At 39.3% G+C, this 18,957-nt stretch overlaps 1 long non-coding RNA gene across 1 annotated transcript; it reads right to left on the bottom strand.

The window, feature by feature from the left end:
- Nucleotides 1-1,202: 1,202 nt before the first annotated feature.
- Nucleotides 1,203-17,273, bottom strand: LOC135327840 (uncharacterized). The gene is made up of 2 exons (XR_010388256.1): nt 16,724-17,273; nt 1,203-3,339 (listed from the first exon to the last, which is right to left on the bottom strand). It is a non-coding gene; the product is annotated as an uncharacterized LOC135327840 (long non-coding RNA).
- Between the last annotated feature and the right edge of the window lie 1,684 nt (nt 17,274-18,957).

Raw genomic sequence — 18,957 nt, 5'->3', positions numbered from 1 at the left:
TTCGTTAGCTACAGACAGCTCACGTACAAGTGACTATAACTAAGGTTGCCTTGCAATTTCCATTACAAAACAATTTTCAATGGCGTACAACTTCTCCAAACTTTAACCTATTTGTTTGTAATCTTTCACACTAAATATTTGACTTTTTTCCCCCATGGGGGTGAGAAGTTGGGGACAAAGGAACGATGGTTGCTAATAAAAAAAAATGCTCCATTGTTCAGTTATAAAAATGTACATATTTTTGACATGCCCCATTTGGGATCAAGCAGAGTTTGTTGGGGGAGGGTGTTTGTGGGATGGAGGGTTCTTTAGCGGGGTTCTTCCTTTGTAAATATACCCATGGTTGGCCAAGTAATGTGCCTTTGAAAAATCCCTATGCTGATGCTCAGGCTCGTTACAGCCAGCAGTTAATTTCCCTGAGGATGCTGTGCACCACGTGTCCCTACCCCTTGCCACTGCCATGCTGCCCCATCAGCATAGCCTGATGAGCACCTTCCCTCTGGGGGTGGTGGGGGTCCTTTGCTACCCTTGGTCCTCACAAAGGCCGGGAACCCTCACGGCATCTGGAGCAGGAACTGCAGCTCTTGGTCCAAAAGTGAGCGAGGAGGGACGAGGGAAAAGACTTGGCCACTGTGGGAAAGGAGCCTGGTGTGGTTGGCAGGACAGATACTGGGATGGCGAGGGAGCAAAGAGGTGGCGGGGCAGGAGGAGACCGGGAAACTTGGAAACAAGACGGCTGAAATTCTAGCCCTTAATGCTGTCATTAAGTAACTTTTAGAGGAGTTATGTGTGTGTATGCAGGCACAGTAATACAGCTCTGAATTACTGGAGTACTAATCATTTTTTTTCCACAAAAGTGTGTCCAGTGCTCAGAGGGTAAAATCAGGGCTGTGCAGTAAAGGCAGCTGCTGCCTGCAAGATCTGTCCCTCCTTTGCTGCAGAAGATAGATAAAATTTAGGGCAGGGGACTGCTGAAGGAAAGAGGATGGCTTTTGTGACTTGGTTGTGAGTTCCTGCTTGTGTTTCTATTTTTCCAATTATTTCTGTTTATTATGTGCTTTTTTTTTGTTTAACTAATAACTATTTAATGTAAAATACATATTATGCTGATGAACGCCATGGAAATAAGCCCTTATGGAACTTATTATGTCTCTAGAGCAAGTTTTCAATAATATAATGTAAAGAAAACATGAGACTACATATTTAAACATTTAAATATTTTGATTTATTTTCATTAAGTGTTTTTTCATTGAGAACAGTCCATCCTGTGCACTAAATAGACAGAGACCCTCTGGGGAAAAATAAGTGTATGATACTCGAATGAAATATTGTCTTGGCATATGGCACAGAAAAGAAAAATGTAAGGTTTCCTGTGCAAACTTATTTGGACACATTTTAAATATTTAAAGCTTAACTGTGCTACCCTTATATTCCATTAAATTGAAACTGTTTATATTTATTATTTAAGCTAATATGGAAATTATCTCTATAAGTCTTTCCACATATGTATATACTCAAACATATATGTGTTTATGTAATGTGTATTTATTAGGTATGCATAGAAATATGTGAAGAGATATATGTCGGGCCAGAATTCTCTCATTCCTTATCTGCCTCATGAGACTTTCAGAGTGATGGTTTCCTGTTTACTTGTTAATTCATCATTATAAAATCCAAATGCTATTAGTGTTCACAGTGTTCCTGGTGTGTATCTGTAGTTTGAAACATATGAAGTTACTCTTTATTTTAACAATTTGAGAATAGACATTATTCATATCACTTTGAAGTAATTTTAACAAAAAGAATGTCAGATATCTTCAAAAACCATTCTCACATTACTTGAATGGTAATTTCTAGGGACCCTCATTGAAGATTTTGAAAACTTGTACTCATATTATTTTCAAATAAGATATTAAAAGCAAATTAGCCTGTCATTTTGGTGCTACCACAGATTCTGCAAGGTGATAGAAGATGCAGTGAACTATGCTGAATGGCAGAGAAAAATCAGGGCTACCTTGATGTGGTAAAGCTTAAAAGGGATGTTATCTTTCAACCACCCAGTGCTTTTTCCCACTTTACCAGCTGATTTTGACTCAGCAGATCAGACAGGTTGTCTCATTTTTTTCTAGTGTCCACTGAGAACTCAGGACAAGAATAACGATGGAATTAAATGTGGCCATTTCAATTCTGTTCTCTCTGGATCTTCAGAAAAGTGCAGGTTTGGGCGGCTTGACCTTGTTGTAATTCACACAGAACTTGCACTGGAAATTCTAGTTTTCTGCCATTGGAACGAGCACAGCTTCTATGCTGGAGGAGCCTCTGGCCATTCCCAGACATTGTTTATGGCAAGAGTTCAGAAGGATGTGAGCCAACTGTCTTAGCTATTTGTACCATTTATCTCCCCGTCCCCCACCCGATCTTGACTTTTTCCACCATTAAGAGAAAAAGAGATTTTATAGCAGTCTCTACAGCACAGTTTCTGTACTTATGTCCCCAAACATATTCTTCTCAGTAAGATAGGTCAATCCTATGAGGGCTCTCAAATATGTTGTTGGTGACCAGTCTTACATATGTTTGGAATCCACCTCTTTCATTTCATTTCCTCTCACTATGCATACTGCCCTCAGACCGTAATAAATACTCAGCTGGAACATGTGCTTTGAAGCAGACATTGATCCCCACTTCACATGCAGAGTTTGGCTGGCTCTCCCTCCTCCAAAGCTTTCTTCTACAGCAACCATTAAAATGATTGGGTTTCATCAGAGCTTTTATACTTAACCAATTATTTTGACTTATAAAGTCTGTATCTCTCACTTTCATTCTCCTTTGAAAGCCTCCCATGTAGGTTACAATTAGTCTTCAAAGAGCTTTTTTGGTTTTGTGTAGCTGAAGATTGACCCACTTAACTGCATTTTACTGGGAAATGCTTGATCTCATGCTGTAACTTCATTTTCAGGAAAAAAAAAATGCTTGAACTGGTCTTTTAGTCACAAATAGTGTAGAGGCTTGGGAGTTCATCTTTTTTTTTTTTTTTTTTTTTTTTTTTTTTTTTTAACTGAAGTGCTGCTTGTTTTCACACTTTTCCTTTCCCATTAGCTTCATATTTCATGCCGCAACTTTGTTATTTGGAGAGAGTGCTGGGTATTGCTGGACACTGTATGGTACTCATGTATTTGTTACTAGGCAGATCTTTGCTAATCTACTTGAATGCTTCTTTTGACATTAACCACACTGTGCTCCCTGATGAAAAGAAGGGTTTCATGGATCCAGCTGGAAATCCTCTTTTCTTCTTTGGTCAATGCTAAGTCCTCAGCTGCACATCATGTTCGTGTGTGTAAGCTGTAAGATAAGAAAGACTTTGAGAAAATGAATCTGTCCTATTGTAGTACCTAGACACCAATTATTACTTCAGGTGATGATGCAATCTATCGTTTACAGATTGTGTATCCCTATCTTTGGCTGACACTGCTGCCTCTGTGGTGGTTGTCCAAATTGGATACAGAAATGAGGCATCTTGAATCTGTCTCAGGAACCACGCCACAATCTGTACTAATGCTTTTCCTGTGGGCCAGTAGAAAAAGAAATCTTTAAAAATAATGAATACATTCTCTGTATGTTTTTGTTAATGTTGCAATAAAATTCTTTAATCGTGGAAAACCTTTCTACAAGAATGACCTCTTGAAAGATTTTAAGAAAACCTTTGTAATCAAGAGTTTTAAGATTATGAATAAATCAAAGACAGAAAATAACATGTTCAAAAAATGGAAAAACCCCCATTTCTATACTTGTACTAAAACAGTTAAAATAGGGTGATAAGGAATGCAGGGGTAATACTTTGTTAGCAATGCTAATTGAAAATAAAGCTCTGAACCTTTAAAAAAAAATCCCCCAAACACAGCTTTCTCCCTGCCCCCAAGTAATAAAGAAGGTAGAAAAGTATGTATGAACTTGAAATCCAGAGATCATAACAGAGAAGCACCAAGAATCCTTTCATTCTGGGCAGCAGAAGGTTGGCGCTGAGGCATGCACATAGAATTAGTTTTTGGTCACAGCATTCCCTGTAGCCAGACAACTTTTGCGAATGACCCCCTTGAACTGGATCCCAATACCAGTAGTATTCGTGTTTATACAGCTCTGCATTCTGTTTAACTGGCCTTTTGCTAAAGCACACACAGAAGATGGCTTTAAATACAAAGAATGAACAAAAAGAAATGATTGCTTATTTCTCTCAAACCCCAAGCCACTTTCTTAAACTACATTTTGTTCAATTAATCTGCCCATTGTTAACATTTCATTTTCCACAGGGAACTCCATTTCTTCATTTTGCTCTTCAGAAATGCTGCATATTTTCTAATATCTTTTACTGTGTTGTATAGGTTAGTGGAGCTGGACTCCTCTGGAAGAAAAGGGAGGTTCTGATGCTTCCTGGAAAAGCTTGCAGCAAGGCCTGTCCATGTGAAGTAGCTGGGTATTTTATTCAAGACCTTTCACTGGAAGCAGTGATGCTTATATTATATTTTCCTACTAGGCAAAACCTTAGCTATTTAAAGCTCTGCAAGCTGAACTTCCATTTTGACTGAGACCAAAGATGTTTAATTAGAAATTAAAGAGATATTGGTGCTTCTCCTTGCTTGAGAACTTGGAGAAAGCTAAGAATGTTGATGGAAAGTCTGAGTAATATTGGTAAAACCATGCTAGAAAAGTAAAAATATAGTGAAATCTTTCATCTCTTTTCACTGGCTTTCTCAAAAGACATTTTTATTCTTAGGCCAGCAAAGAACAAAAAATCCATTCAAAAGAATACTATCCCCACACCTTTACTCAAACAAGCAAACACAGAAATTATTCTGCATGTGCTAGCTAGCTTTTATTTTTATTTACCCTCACTTCAGATATATGTAAATAGGGAATAGCTTGCCTAAAAGAGCGAAGAGACTCTGCCTAGTGCAGCAAATAATGAGTCTTCCTTTGAATTTGGTGGGCTCTGAATTAGTCAATGCAGTTCAGAAAATAGGCCTTTCACAGGTACCTTTAGCCCTTTTTATCTAAAGGGAGAACCACTTCCCCTTGGCATCTTGTCTGATTCAAATCTATGCTCCTAACAAATGAGAAAAGATGATAGAAAAGATAAATTATAGAAAGAATCCACAGGTAAATGTAGAAGTAGGAGGAAAGGCTGAAGAAACAAAGTGCAAAATCAGCTTGGTAGATAGGATTTGGCATTTTGCATCCAGATGCTATTGTAAGCCGAGATAGAAATCTCTCTTTCCACACTCAATTCAAAATGACAGCAGAAATTCACAAAGTGTGTTTGTGTGTATGCATGTCTTTTGTGTGAATTATTTTTCTCTGTACATTTTCACAGATAGTTTTGCCAGTACCTGTGGTATGTACTCAGGTTACCAGTAGCTGTGCAACATTAGAAAGTTTTAAACAGTACCCAGCCTTTTAATGGAGTATTCTTCCTATCTGTCTTATCACAAACCTTAGCAAACACTGGCCTATGAATAGATTTTATGAAAATAACTGAGGTGTGAACTCAGGATAGTGTGGGTGGGATATACTGCAACATTATCATAGATCTGAGTCACTCAGGCCTCCAGGAGGGAAATGAGTGAGGCTTTGTGTGCAAAAGGGGAGAATTAGGAAGATTAAGATATTTGAGGGGCAAAAGGACAAAATAAAACACATGGTTATTAGTGCCATAGCAGTATATTTGGAATGACTTCTGAAGGTGTTATGGACATTAGCAAAGAAACAGACAATGACAAATTCCTAGAAGACTTGGCAACAAATTCCATACTAAAACCTGATCTCAGGTCCTGAGGATAGAATCCCTTTGGCCAAGGTATTTGCCATCCTACCTAAAATACGAAATCTGGAATGTCCAGCTGTGGAAAGGCCTTTTTAAGAACACATTTGAAATCTTTTTATAACTCCCTGAAAAGTACAGTCCAAACAGGCTACAAACCAATTTCATGAGTGAAAGATCAGAGGCAGGTCAGAGTCCTCCTAGGGGAAGGGAGAGGAGGGCAAGAAAGGAGGTTTCTTCAATAGAATCTGGTTATTGCCCAATCCCAGGGTGCAAGGACTGTGTTTTGAATTAAAACATACCAGCTTAAGCAAGCTCTGAGGCTCCTCCTTATTTGGGAACAGTGACTTCAAGAGGGGAGAAAGAAGAGCACATATGGGCTCACGAACATCTCATGATGTTCATCTCATGAAGGAAAGCTAAGCTCTGAGCTGTAGAATAGCATTTCAGGGGAGCACAGACAGTTTCTTGTTGTGAACAGGAAACTTCAGCCCATTATTGTGCTGTAAAGGCTAGAGTATAAATTACCAGGAACTCAGAAATCAGATACTGCATCATAAGAGAAAACATATAAAAACATAGGCACATCTTAATATAAGAAAGGCCTACTCAGAGCATAGAGACTCTTGGACCAGGGAGAGTGGCACTTCTTAGAAGACCAGGAGAGGAATTTCAGATCCCTATTTTATATTTATGTGGAAGCATTTTAGTTTATTTCTGCAGTGACCTGGATTTTGATGAGGGAAGAAGGTTCTTCTGTCTGCTTCAGGATATTTATTTTCCTGTTAGGTTTCTGGTGTTGTACTCCTCCTATCTAGGCTGACCATCCTTATTTGGAACTATGAAGTGCAGAAGATGGGAACAGATATTTTGTTTGGTTAATCTTCTTGTCCTACTTTCAAAATATTTACAGACACTAGTTCTCCAAGTTATTAAAGATTTAAGTGTAGTTGTAATTTTTCTTCCCAGTCTTTTCCTTTTCTACATTCACCTTTCTTTTCTCTGTAGATGTTGGGATATCTGTAGGTTTTGAATGGCTTTTTTGTTCCCCAAATATTTGTTGTTATTCTCTGAATTTCCATCCAATTTTGCAATATGTTTAATCATATAATGTCCAAAATTATGTGAGGTATTCCACTGATAATATAGCTAGAAGTCAAGGAGTGACTGTTGAAAGAAGGAAAGTGTGATTTCTCCATTTTGGGTCAGAGAATGTCTTTCACACATGCAGTCCAAAACTTCCTTTGCCACTTTGGCTGTTAGGAAAAGGCAACTGATAATAATGTCCTGCAGTAGCTTTGTGAAGTGTGTGTTTGTGTCTTTCTCGTCATTATCCAGGTGGTCCTTTACAATTTTTTAAAGTCTAATTTTGTCTCTTTTCCAAAGACTATCTACTTTATCATTCCAGCATGAATATCTCCATTTTTTTTTCTGATTGTGTTTCTAGACTGTTTGGGAGGAATAATACTGTTTGGATCCCCTAGTTGTTATAACTGGTTTTCTTCTGGCTCCCTATATACAGGATATCTCATGGGGCATGGGATGCCTAAGGTACCTGAGATGTCTTCATAGGCGTGACAAGTATGAGAGAGGACCTACAGGAGACCTGTGTACATCTTGATTGGCAGCTGAAGGACAGATGGGATAATTTAGGAATTGGAAACCTATGTTTGGTTGAATTGGGTCTGATGGCACATTTCACTTACTCAAAGCTTTGCTCTTGTTCAGTCTTGAGTACGTTAGATCTGCCAGAAGGCTTACCATTCACACTAGTACCCATCTGTGCACCATCCACAGTGCTGTATGCTATTGTTTGTCCTGATTTATTCTGTGTTTAAACTGCAAGGAGTGAAGTAAAATTTTGCACTGGAGCAATGCTGGTTTTCGCCACCTGGATTTGTGGGTTTAATATTAGTCAAACCAAGGTAAATAATACACTAGGAATATGAATACTGAGAAATGCACTCACTGATTGTTTCCACAGAATTTCATTAAATAATTATCTATCAATCCTCATGCCATTAGGGGATTAGATACAATAAAACTGATTTGAAATTGTGTGACATCTTTCCAGTAAAATATGCTGCTAAAACTGTGATAGTATTTGCTTGCTCCTGGGCTGAGCATTGCTCTCCACTCTCTGAGGCAAAAGCATGGGTTTAATTCGAGGGCAATCAGATGCTAATTTTTGAGACACTTCTTGTTTATCTATGGTAATTTACTGCAAGGGAAATTTCAATGGTACAAGGCAAGCAGGAAAAACAAAGTAGTTTGGCTCAAATTTCTCTCATGCTGTTTGAATGGGGACTGCACTGCATATGTAAATCAGATCTGTGGAGGGCTTTAAAAGGTTGTAAATGGATGGGTGTCTTACTCTCCCCGCACCATTCCCACACTCGCATTGGCTAACCAGACCGCATCTAGCCTCTTCCACTGTTCCCTAATCTAGCTATAGTCTTGCTCAGTTTCTTTGTGTATGTGAGGGGACAGAGACATGCTTGTCCTTCTGCTTAAGGCTTCCCACTTTTATCCCGGCCTGGCAACTACCCCAAGCAAGAACAGGGCCATCTGAGACTTACGATTCAAAAGCTAACCTGGCATTGGGGTGACAGTGGCACTGCTACGCTTCAGAAAAACAAGGAGTTCTTTGAACAGCAAAGTCAGTGAAACCATGTTTCTTGCAGCTTTATACATTGTGATTTAACCTCAATGTCCTCAGCTCCTGCTTCTCTCGCCTCTTTTATGCTCCTCCCCCTGCCCCTCTCCCCAGGAATCGCACTCCAGCAATACCCTTCACTTCTCTGTGCCCCTCACTTGTTCCCCCTATTTGTCATGCTATCCAGAAACTACATAAACATGGGTTGTCTGGCTGAGCACTGTCTGGTGTATGGAAAAATGTTTTGGGACATCTACCCTTTTGTCAGCATTTTCTTAAAAGAGGCTTTCTGGGGAGCTTGCGTCACCCACCTTAGAGACCTCATAGCAGCATGAACATGTGGGGTCACTTGAAAGGAACGGGGGAAGACAGTGAAACATTAAGCTTCTCTGTGTATTTTGTATTCTTATTTGGACTGATATTTGCCAAGACTGATTCACCAGTCTCTAATACCTGCTGCTTTGGGAAATGTCTCAAGGATTATTGAAGGGTTAAGGCAGTAGAGTGTTATTGCTCTGCAGAAACTTACTTCATTATCTCATGGCCAACAAAATAACATCCTTTTTGTTTTTCTTTGAAAATCATGTGTGCTCTATTGTTCGAATAGGGGTTAGTTCAATTTTAAGAGCTTTCTGTGCTTTGCTGTGGGTATCTAGGTGGGCATCTGCTTGACCACTGGGATGTATTGATACCCAACCCTAGCCCTCATTACATAAACAACCTAGTGATTTTTGTCGTATCACTCTAATAATGCAGCACAGCACTCTGTTTGTCTTTGACCTGAAGGCATAAGTAATTAAAAAAAAATTATATATTACATTAAATTCTTCAGTACTTCAATCATAGTGTTAGATCATAGTTGCCACATGAAAAATGATATGACTTTAATTTATTTAGAGGAAAGGTCCTCTATTTTACACTGCACTTGGTTTTCTCTTCTTTAGGTCACATATTCTGAAAGAATTATCAGAAGATTTACATTTGATATTCTGATAAAGTTTTACTGGCTATATTATATTTAATATTCTCAGAATAATATTGGAATTACAATAAAATTTAAGATTCATAGAGTGAAAGGAGCCATTCTATCATCTTGTCTGATCTGTGGATTCCTCATATCTCATCCACTTACTAATGTATTGAGCCAAGTGTCATGAGCTTGATTAAATAATATCACCCAGAAAAGCTTTCAGCCAGTGGCTCTTGTTACACCTTTTATGGAGAGTTAGAGAAGTTAATCCCCAGCATCTTCCCTTTCTGGAAGCCCATGTGTGCTGTAATTACAGAACTCTCTACATCATCTTTGTAGTAAACTTAGCAGATTAAAACTCTGGCTGCAATGCATGCTTAATCATTTCTGTGGAACTTTATCGCATTTGCCAATATTTTCAAAAATGCTCTTTACAGTAGGGGTAGCATAAACATACTATATATTCCAGCATGAATCTTACAAGTGCCTTACATACAACTAGAGTCACATTTTCTTCCTCCTTTCTCTGTACTGACCTACATCCTTCTTGCTTTAGCATGAGAGATCAGGCTGGGGTGTCTCAAAGCTCTGAGTATACCTAAATCTTTTGTGATCCCACTAATGTTCTCACTTGTGTTCACTCCTTGGCTCTGTGATTGCAAAGTTTTTGTCTGTTACCTGTGAAAATTCATAGCAACTGTGGAAGGTGCTTGGTGACTGGAAAAAGGCAAATGTAACTTTCAGAAAGTTAAGGTGGACTTGGAAACTATAGACAGGTCAAGCTCATCCTAGTTCCTGGAAATATCATGGAGAGTGTCCTTTGAATTTCCAAGCATTTTCAAGGAAAGCAGTCAGAAAGATCAGCACAGTTTACAAAGTGAAAATCACTCTTGACCAGCATGAATGCCTTCTACTGACTGTCCTTGTGATAAGGAGAGAGCAATAGATGTAACCCAGCTTGACTTTAGCAAAGGCTTTTGATTGACATTGTCTCCTACAGCATCCTTATTTAGAAGCTGAGGGAGGTATGGGCTAGATGAATGGACTATTTCAGGTGGGTTGAAACTGGCTGGATTATTGGTTTTAAATGGTGACTTGATGTCTAGTAATGTGTGGATAAGTATTGTGTAACAGGGATAAACACTGGGGCCCATATTATTAAATAACTTTATCAAGAGTCTGGAGGATAAATATGCTTAGAAAATGTAAAGATAGCATTAAAAGAACACATAAGAATAATATTAAATTTGGAGGGCTGACATGGAAATGGCAGAACTTCAGTTAAGATAAGCTTCAAGGTTGGTCAACAGGAATGTCATGAAGTTCAGCAAAAAGTGTACAGTTCCACACTGGGGGCAAGATAATGCCACACATCAAACACAGGCCAAGTAAGGTCCTGCTAGAAAAAGTTTTGGGGTTACACTGGATACCAGACCGAATGAGAACAAACAGGGTGTTCATCACAAATAAGATGAATTGCATACTGAGCTATGGGTCCTTGCTGCCAGGGCCCATCTCACCACCCCGTGAGGGAGCAGGGGAGCTGGGAGCAGCTGGGGAAGCCCCAATACCAGATGTTGGGGTGTTAAGAGATTGACTGGGATGTTGGATGGGCAGAAGGCTGCCAAGATGGTTGGGTGCTGAGAGCATGCGTCCTACAAGGAGAGGCTGAGGGAGCTGGGCTTGTTGAACCTGGCAGGAGGAGCTAAGGTGCAGTCTAACAGCTGCCTACAGCTGCCTGCAGGGAATTACAAAAATGATGTCAGAAACCTCTTCTCAGTAATGGTAGATGTTATAAGCAGGCCCCAAAGTATAGTTTGGGAGGTTGATTGGACAAGGCATTTGGAAGGACTTTTTCTTTAGGTGGGTAGTGCCGTTACCTAGAAGGTGATTGTATCTCTGTCCTTGTCTAGGATGTAGTTTGCTTTGAATGGGAAGCCAGAGTAGATGACCTCCACAGTCCATACCTTATCATCATTTAATATTTTGTCAGTCTGCTTATGCTATCAGTAAACTTTATCAACAGTAACTTTTATCTGTACTATCAAATTACTGATGACAAAGTTGAAAGTTAGGTCTCCTGGAGAAATGCCACTATATTACCTTCTTTAATCAATGATGATTTTTTTTATACATGATTTAGCTACTTGTTAATACATATCCCTGATGAGGTGTTTCTGTTTTGTAATACTGCTAAGGCATGCAGCTTATGCTTTACAAAAGTCTAAATATAACACAGCACAATTGCTTTTATCAATCAAGCATGTAATTTTCCTTCAAAAATTGAAATCAGGTTTGTTTGTTGTATGACTGTTTTTCCATAAAATCTTAGTGACTGGTACTGATTATCTCCCGAACATGTTAGTCATTTTCACTTAATTCATTGTTGATACAATCTTATGTCATCTGTTCCATCACTATGTCTGGGACTGATAGGAGGTGATCGTTAGCATTATGATGCCCTTTTGGTAAAAGACCTGTAGTTTTCCAGTCTTCTGGAATTTCCCCCATTTTTCAGGACTTACCACACACGAATATCAGTAACTCTGAAATCATTTCAGTTAGCCCTTTAACACCTATTAGACTCAAGCAATGTTGTTCTACTTAGCTTAAAAAGGTTTATCCTTAATAGATACATCCTTAGCTTTGTGAAACTAGCCCCATATGAAGTGCCCATATATGCACATACACATACATCTTACTTGTGGATCTTTTCATCTGCTTGCCCTTGTTCCAGTCTAGTAACCAGTTTATCTGTATTGATTATAAAGCGATCTGAAATACTCAGCTTGTGCTGGACATCTGAGCTACATCTTCGGGTCAAATCATGTTCATCTATCCTTTAAAAAAAATTTTACTACTTTTTCCATGCATCTGCAACACTGATTTTCTTCTTATACAAACTTGAGCTTGAGGAATAACTTATCCTATTGCTTACTAGCCATGTATAGAACCTTTTCTTAGCACATTGATTTGTGTTTATCCAACATCCCTCAGGTTTGAATTACATTATCGCTATTCAGAAGTTTTGATGTGCATGTGGATATATATATATCTATTTCTATATATTTGTATGTGTATATGTATTTATCTGCCCATCCCACCCTTCTGAAATAGGTTTTAGCCACAGGTGTTTCAAGATGAGATTTTTGGCACAGAGTAGTCTCCAAAGTTTAGAGACGATCAAGTGGTGTTTCTCTGATGAGCTGAAATACACAGTCTAAGTTAAAGTATTTATACTGTTGCCATTAGCACAGGATCTCGGTACCATCTATACTTAATCTGTGTTTCCTACTTGAATATCTCAGTGACCCTCACTGCATTATTGGGAAAACTGTAAACTTTGATTAGGTTTTTAAAGTGATAAAAATAACCTCTTGCCTTTTTCAGCATCCCAGTAGCCAGCGCTGTTCTGAAGGAGGGATGCTCTTGCATCTTGGTCTTATCCTTCCCCTCTTCTACGAAAAACCAGACACGATTGCTTGAGAGCAACGCACTGCCCTGGCTCCTTTTCCTACCCTGCGGTGCTTGTCAGTCTCTTTGCTCAACAGCGTGGTTCTGCCCTTGGGACTTGTATAAAAATAAATTGCTTTTTTTTCTTTGGTGCTAACATCAGGTTTTTCCAAGGTGGGGCTAACTTTCCACTTGATAAATGTATTTTTCAATATTTAAATATCGTTGTTGGTTCAAGTTAGTCCTCTGCAAACACTTGCCATAATGAGGGAAAAGACACAGAAGGGTAAATGGAACAGAGTTCACCATAAACCAGGAGCTGCAGCCTGTAAAAATGAGGTTTCTTTGCTTCCCACCTAATTATGTATGTACAAACCTGAAAATGAAATGAATCATCTAATGGAGCTTTCTGATGTACTTGTTCAGATGCCTGCTTGTACTCTTTCCTTGCTCTTTTTTGCTATTTGTTCTTTTGTCTTGAAACATCTCTCTTGGTGTTCTCTTGTTTTATTGTCTTTTTTACACAGTTCTGGCCCAACCCTGCTTAGTAGGGCATTAGAAGGATGATTAACTTCATTGCAATAAAAAATGGATAGTTAAGATTAGATGGGTATCCATTTTGATCCCAAGCAGTTTTCCAGCCTACACTTTGTACTTTTAAGAAGAACCGCTATCTGGATAAAGCAGCAGAGATTGCTGGTAAAAAGGTTGCAGTATTATCACTTGAAATTATCAAGACCAAGCTGAGTAGGAAGTACTTACAGGAGTGAGACCAAAGATTATTCTCTTTGACCCAGCCCTTCAAGTGCTACTCTCTGGGAACAGTTTATTTGTTTTGGGGGATTTTTTTTCTTCAAAGTAATTTTTTGTCTGCTGTAAGTAGAGGATGTTCAGTGACACTGATGAACTTGGCAAGGATAAGTGAATGCTTATACTTTCAGTGATGGTTTCAACTGTTTAGCCTCTCTCCCTCACCCCTGGGTTTTTTAAAGTTCCTGCCTAGCTATCTACCTGAAAATGTTTCAAAGTGCCCTTATTGCTTTTCCCTTCATTATACTTATTCCTCCTCTTCACAATGCTGCAAAATACGTGCAGCTGTGGGCACCTACGGCACGCGAGCTTCCCAGAACTACCCAAAATGTAGGTGTTGCTAAAGGAGGTGGCTAATCAAGCCAGCTGGACTGACGTGTTGCTGTGAGCCGCGGCGTTCACAGCCTCTGAAGTCTTTTGCCCAGCACCCGTGCGGACCCTCCTGCCTGCCACCTTGCAGATATTGCCTAGAAATCAGCAGCACTTAGAAGGTGCAGTTGGGCTGGCTTTACAGAAAGCTCCATATGGCAAGAGCCTTGAGTGTTTTGAGAACATGCTTTTACTTGTCACTTGCGTTCCAGTAAATGTCAGCGTAATTGAAATCCCCATGATCAATGTCTGGGCTTTTTTACAAGTCTCCTTTTTTCATGCATAAATGCTTCCTGTTCTGCCTTCTAATCCTGCCCTGGAGAGGCATAACAGTTCCTTATGACTGTTGTTTTTCACTATTTTCACTCTCATCTCAGTCCAAGCTCACTCAGCTGTGGTAAGCAGACTATATTTGTAAACTTTTCCCTCTGAGATAATGTCCTTCCTCACATGTGTTTGCATACAAATGTTGTACATCCTGCTACTTGAATGCTAACGCTGCCAGTTCTTTGGTTTATTGATACTGAGGTGGCATAGTCACCTTCCACCACTTCATTATTTATTGTAAATGTGTAAGGATAAAGAGAGAGAAACATCTTGAACCTCCCTATGTTTTTTTCACAATTCTATTTTTTAAGAAGGGTGAAAAGCTGAGTGAGCTAACAAAAAGACTGTTTTATTTACATATAAGGATTTCTTAGCAGATCTGTGACAGAAGAAGTTGCCTTAGAAAAATAATTTCTTTAATTTAAAATGAATTAAAGTAAGATATAAATCAAATTAAAGTCTCAACATTAAAAATCCATTGTGACTCTATGAAACAGTCTCATGCTGAGATCGATGTGACATTTCCCTGACATTAGGAAGCCTTTGATATGACAGATCATTCTACCTTTTTGATGCAATATTTTATGATGCTCTCTCAATACTCACTTTTTATTGTTCTTTTGGCCATGTTTTTGTATTCCTCTCATTTTTCAAGTCTCCTCTCTTTTGCTCATAACAACCACATCTCCTGTTAGATTCAACAAACTGCCTGTGTGAACTGACTGTCCAAATTAAATGGAGATATAATGAAGGAACTGTTTCCTGTTCTACTTCTTTTCCTCCAGTAGCAGCAGATGCCAAGTTGTTCAGAAGCACAGTCACTGAGTCATCATAAACCAAACCAATCTCTTCTTTTCCCCACACCTTCTTCTAAAGCTTGCTTTTTTCCCCTTTATTTCACTTGAGAAAGACAACAAACCACTTCTCCCTTTCTTTAAAATGCTTGTGTATGCTGTGGTCATGTCCCACATGCTTCCTGGAGCCTCCATCTCTGACACCACGCTTCTTTCCAGTGATCCAAACCGGAAATGCTAGCTGTACAGATGCACAATATCATGCCTGTGTTTGGTTTCCTCCCTGCCACTCTTCGTCTCAGCTTCTTGTTGCCCTCATCATGGATTTGTGCAGATTGCACTGACCCTCTCAGAAGTCATTTCTTGCTGTAGCTGTTTCACTATTTTATCACTTGCTGACCTTTGGATCAAATCTCCCTCTGGTGCTTGTGCCTCTCATGGTAATGAAACAACCATCACCATCATGATATGGCAGGTCACTGCTGTCTCATCACAGAAATCTTGAATTCTTGCTCTTGTGTGGTAGATCTAAGCATTAACATGCGTGACAGTACTTTCACCAGGGAGGTGTGTGGGAGGAGAAAGGCCAGATGAACTACGCTCTATGACATATGCTTGGCTTTATTTCTCTTTGGATAACATTCTGTCAGTGATGGGAAATATCTTTATAGTTCTCTTCTGTATACTGTTGTGTATCCTTTTACTGACCAAGATCTCTTATTTAACTATGGAGAGGGAGGATTTGTTCAGGAATTAGAAGGCAGCAGATATAACGATGAAAGAAATACTATAGGTGGAATATATCTTCAGAACAGTGGATATGGTATAGGCAGTGATTTTAGAAGTACTTGACCCTGAGACAATTTTAACTACTTGTCTGTGAGCATTTATTGGTATTACTATGTCCTCACTGGGGTTCATATCTGGGCAACACTAATTAGAGTTATGAATGTAGTTAACATTTTTGCTGTCTCTCATAAAATACAGGACTTCAGATACTTCCCTCAGTATAATACTTGACCATTTCATATAAACCATACACTCAATTTGATTTCATCTTGAAAATAAAAATACCAACAAGCAATAAAACAAGACATTCAATTTGGCTAAATGCAGTTCTAGTAGTCCTCAGAGAAAAATAACTTAAACACAGCTATAGCATGACAGGGAAATCTAGAAAACAACACTCCTCAAATAAACCAAGGAGCAGTAGAGACTAACACTCTAGGCATGACTTTCCAGCCCCTAATAAGCCATGATGATACAGGCCTGGCAACACTCGTTATTCAAGGAGGGGAGTGATGGATCACATGTACTGACTTCAGCTTTGTCTGCCCCACAGATAAAGAAATATGCATCACTGAGAAGCAAAAAAAGTAAATGGAGCAAAGAAGGGGGGGGTGCTTTTAAAGAAATCCTGAGAATAGTAAAATGCATAAAAGCAGGCAAGTTTGACCATAGGGAATAAAGGATGAGATATTTGAATTTTTAAAAAAGCCAGGATGGTTGCTGTATCCTTGCCCATAACATACCTTGGAGCAGCAGGTTGGGATTAACAGGAGATGATTTAGCTGAAAAGTTAGGAGAAAAGCTCATGATGCTGAGTTCTGCTGTGTAAAATGGTGAAATGATTTGCCAAGTGAAGTTTTCAAGTCTTCATCCTTTCAGACACACAGAGAAGTAGAAATGTACTTTAAGAAGCAAATTCATGAGATGTTTCCTGTCTGTATTTCTGGTTATTCTGCTTTTCCTGTGCTAGTCTTCAGTATCACAAACCCATCCACTCCTTCTTAAAGCCGCAGGAGTATGTAGGTTACCTGCCTGGTACTTGCTGCTTGTTCCTCCCAGGATGTTATTAACTACAGGACGGTCCAGGACTTTGTTTTTCAGGAATGAAGGACGAGAACCCAGGGATGGAAATTCATCTGTCCATCTGCTAGCATGATGAAGTCCTATTAGGGAATCCTGTATAACAGCAAATCTTATTCTCCCAAACTTTTATTGTAAGGGTTGTGATTTGCTGTTCCTAGGGAATTGAAGTGAGGGTTTGGAAGAAACTTTGATACAGTTTTGTAACAGATAATATTGAAGATTCTGCAAGGATCTTTCTTACACTGAAGCTGTTCTCTTCACCTCACTTAGACTGAATTCTTCTGCAATGTCACTTGATTTAGGAAAAAAGAAAAATTAGGAATTGGCTAGAACATAAGGACAATCTGAAGTCAAGTTTCCCTTTAGTTGTATGGAAGGGCATAAAAACAGCATATAAAAGCAAATGAAATTAGACCGTCATAAACTTTGGCAAGCAAAGTTGTGGGACGAGTGTACTGAAGGCTTGTTAAATCATGAATGAGGTAAAAAATTGTGAAGAAGGTGTGATCAGTCATTATTTTTCACTGTGCAAGAACTAGCAGGCCCCAGTGAAACTATCGTGCAGTAGGTTAAGAGCAAATGAAAGGAAATCTTTATGATGTGTAATTAAATTGTAGGAATCCTAGGGGGACATTGTGGAGGCCAGAAGTATAGACAGAGTTGGAGAGGAATCAGATAGATTCTTGAAGATTGGGTCCATTTGTGGCTATTAAATGTAGACATATACATGCAAGCTTCATCTCAAGCACTCCCACTGATAGCTGGAAACAGGAGACTACCCCTTTTAAGTGTGCTCTGTCCTTACGCTGTTCTGTAAACATCTGCTGCTAACGGCTCTTGGAGAAAGGATGCTGAGTGCACGGACCTTCAGTCTGGGACACAGCAGCACAGTTTGTAAGAAACAGCTGATAGCTTTCTGGAACCCAGAGGGATGAAACAAATCTTCAGCTGGCTTTATTTCAAGCAAATGGCTAATGTGAGATTTGCAATGAACTTTACAGCCGATGAATGTGAGGCCATTCAGTAACAACAGTGTCCTATCTGTATCTCCTGAGTTAACTGCAGCATACCAGGTGATAGGCCTTTCACCTCCGTAATGATAACATTAACTTAATTTTAAAATGTTAGCATTAATTATACATTAATATCAACTGCATAACATCTATGGCATAAATGAAAGGTTTCCATCAATTTTAAAAGTCCCTCACTTGATTTCTGAAAGTTTGAAGAATTAAGAACGTATGATGAATTCAGATTTTTCAGGTGATATTATACAGAAAAATAACGTTAGGTTTTTTATCAGAGACATTAAAAGGCTCCATATCTGGGCTCTTCCTCCTCTCCTTCAAATTAGAAATATTAAAACACTTTTGCTTGGTTTGGGGAATTTTCTTTTCTCTGTACTCTTTGGCAAAACCCAAATGAGTTAAAAAGGGAAGATGATGAATGTTGTCCAGGGCTGGCTGAGGGGAATTTGAACCATGGGCACAGCACCTGGCTATGCAGAAAAGACCCTCCTGGACGTGCTTGGTCCTAGACAGCCTGAACGAAGATGAACCCTGTGTTATGCTCTGAAGAGGACAACTTAGGTGAAAAATCCTTAGCAGTGAGAATGACAACAACACTTCCAGGCTTCCCACTGCAAATGCTTTCCTCTGGCCCTTGTTGGCTCTGCCTGGGAACTGACTGCTCAAATACTCCTGCCTTTTGCAGCTGCAGCTCATGGGTACAGAGAGAAGTGACCTCGCCATAGGAGAGCACATGCTGCTTGAACTGTAGGGTGCATGTGGGAACAAAAAAAGTGTTCTTTCTGAAGCGTGACAGTGGTCTGGCAGTGTTCGCTGTATGCAATGGCATGGTACCAAGCAGACCATTTATCATAATGCACGAATGA

The sequence above is a fragment of the Dromaius novaehollandiae genome, chromosome 3 (assembly GCF_036370855.1).
Source record: "Dromaius novaehollandiae isolate bDroNov1 chromosome 3, bDroNov1.hap1, whole genome shotgun sequence".
NCBI classification, from domain to species: Eukaryota; Metazoa; Chordata; class Aves; order Casuariiformes; family Dromaiidae; genus Dromaius; species Dromaius novaehollandiae.
Note: the sequence above shows the minus strand (reverse complement) of the source record. Positions and strands in the feature narration are given on the sequence as shown.